The 2,607-nt window shown below is 44.5% G+C and overlaps 1 pseudogene across 1 annotated transcript in view; it reads right to left on the reverse strand.

Moving 5' to 3' along the window:
* Positions 1-1,116: 1,116 nt before the first annotated feature.
* LOC310798115 (nicotinamide phosphoribosyltransferase-like) overlaps positions 1,117-2,607 on the reverse strand; it is a 14,405-nt pseudogene continuing 12,914 nt past the window's right edge. Inside the window, exon 11 of the transcript XR_014553982.1 lies at positions 1,117-1,618. The product of XR_014553982.1 is annotated as a nicotinamide phosphoribosyltransferase-like (transcript). The remainder of the gene's footprint in view (positions 1,619-2,607) is intronic.

Here is a 2,607-nt window from a genome sequence, read left to right on the forward strand (position 1 = left end):
CCGGATGGGCTTACAGTGCTTATGTTCTTCTTCTGTGGCTTATCTAACAGAAGCGCTTCTCACTGCTTCTTCTGAAGCACACCCGGGGCAGGTCAGAGTTGACTCGTTATGTTGTTGTTAGCATAGCAGCCTAGCTTGGCATATAGATATGATCTGAAACAACCATAATGAACCGCGATGTGACAGAAAATGTGTTATTTACAGAGCGAATGCACCTTGCCCAGTTTGCGCCCGTTATAGCCTGTTTGAGGATGCTACTCCGAGCTCAAAATCTTCTGTGGATCACCGAATGAAACCAAAGTTATTTGGGTGAGTAAAACATCATATTTTAAGCTGGAAATAAGGACCGTGGTGTACAAAACCGAAATTCTCCTTTAAGACCGCGAACCGCGTTAACGTTAAAGGGATACGCACACAAATGAGGGATATACACACAAATGCTGCATCAGGTATCAATGGGTTAAAGCAGCATTCATTCTTTCAAGATATCAAATTTGTGAGTACGAGTTATTGTTGATGTTGTGTTATATGGTAGAGAGCTCGCCCCTGCCTACACCTTTGTGAAATTAATATGCCAACAATGGACATTTTTGTAAAATGACTCATTCATTATGTTCAGAATAAAATTAAAGCACAAAAAAGACAAACCCATAACCACACCCCCTACCCACTTAAAAAAAAAAATGAATCTACACGCCTCCAAAATGAATTGAGAATGTTCTGGAGATGAAAGTGAGTCTGAGATATATCACAAATATGAAATAGAAACCACAGGTACGATTCACTTTGGTTTCTGCTCTATGCTGTGGTGAAAATAGCACCTTCTAGAGGTTGTTAAGTCATGCTTCATACATTTTTCTGGATTCTATGATCATATGCTGGCATGCCTTTGAATCAGCGCTTACATGGAAAGATCGTGTCAAAACAAAACAACACAGACAGAAGTTAGGGCTACACTCATATATTGACTTGCTGATCATTTATGTACGTAGGGCTGATATCACCCCCTTATTAAAAATCAGTCAGTCACTGTTTGTCCATTGATGATTGGTGATTGCATATTTATTGTATACGTCAGCATGAATAATACTAATAATAATGTACTTGGTGTAAAAGGAGAGTTCTATCATATTTGACCCTGAGTTTTGATTGTTCCGGTCATGGGAGGAGGAAGTGAGGGGAATGGTAGTGCCTAGGTGGTGACTGTTAGGAGAAACAGCGTTTCACTCCCCTCTCGAGAGGCCAAGTGGTGACAGTCTTTCACACACACATCATGAGGCCTGCAGTGTGCGACTACAGTCCGTGCAGTCTCTCCACCTCATAGCATCATGAGGCCTGCAGTGTGCGACTACAGTCCGTGCAGTCTCTCCACCTCATAGCAAATCAGTGCAGCCTGTAATGAAATACCCTAATATGATATGAGATGCATGTGTGAAGAGGCGTTGGAGCTGACTTAGTGCAGCCTGTTGTTGATGATGTGATTGTGAAGCAGCTCCTGGTCCTTGTTGTGCTGGGCGCGGCTCACCTCTTCTTCCCAGAGCCGGGCGTTCTTCCGGATCTCCTCCAGGGAGTAGTCCTGCAGGAGGACGCCGTTCTCAAACACCGTCACCAGCAGATCCTGAGGAGAGGAGGCAAAGCACACACAAATACTGGACATGTAGTCTCGGCTCCCAGACGTTTGGTGAGCTGCGCCACCAAACGTCTGGGAATTTCACTGTCAGAAACTGTCTGTCCGAGCCCGGCGAGAACCGCCGGCAGCAGACACGCCTACATTTATTATTAGAATTTTATTTGGTAGCGGCAATGCCATTTATCATAGTCCTAACACAGAGCATGAAGCTGATATGCTCCAAACAAAATTTATAGCTGTGGTTTATTTTACAATCATTTTTCCTACCCGGAACTGGTCCGCTTGATACTGTGAACTTGTGTGAAGTCATCAGCAGCCAGCAGGCTCTGTAACGTTAGCCTCGAGAGTCGGGTTTATCGCTGGGGGAAAGACCTCTAGCCACCGGGGCCGGATGAAACACGTCCTATTAACAGGTTATGTTTGTTTCTACGTGATTAATATGTTTCTCCGCAAATGCGACGATGTCTTGCGAGACACCGGTTCTGCATGAGATCTGCCCCCAGAAAGCAGGCCTGCCCACAACACTCATGATTGGTTCTCCGATGCAAGGCTTCCAACAGCGCCACCTAACGTTATGCAAAGATTTAAATAGTAATATTCTCAGTCTTACAGGAGTGAAACGGATTAAGACTGAGGGCTGAGTCTACTGGACATGAGGCACCAAGAGTTTCCTGAGGAGGTAAAGCACAAAACACATATTATACAACAGGTAGTTCCGCCCGAGCAATTTGATTGGACAAGAGGGATCCTACGAGTGCCGCTATTTCATGATAATGCACTGGCGCTTCACTGTGTGTAGATCACTCCGCTTCACAGCTGCCCTAATCAACAAAACGCTTCACAGCTGTAGAGTAGACAGTAGTAAAGTGACAGCCTGCAGTTAATTAGGCTGATTAGGCTACATTTTCAGCAAAGCAGAAAGCTGAGGGGACTATTTTTGTTGGCGGAGGAATAAATACAGAAATCATCTATTTTCT

The sequence above is a fragment of the Poromitra crassiceps genome (assembly GCF_964638095.1).
Source record: "Poromitra crassiceps genome assembly, chromosome: 25".
NCBI classification, from domain to species: Eukaryota; Metazoa; Chordata; class Actinopteri; order Beryciformes; family Melamphaidae; genus Poromitra; species Poromitra crassiceps.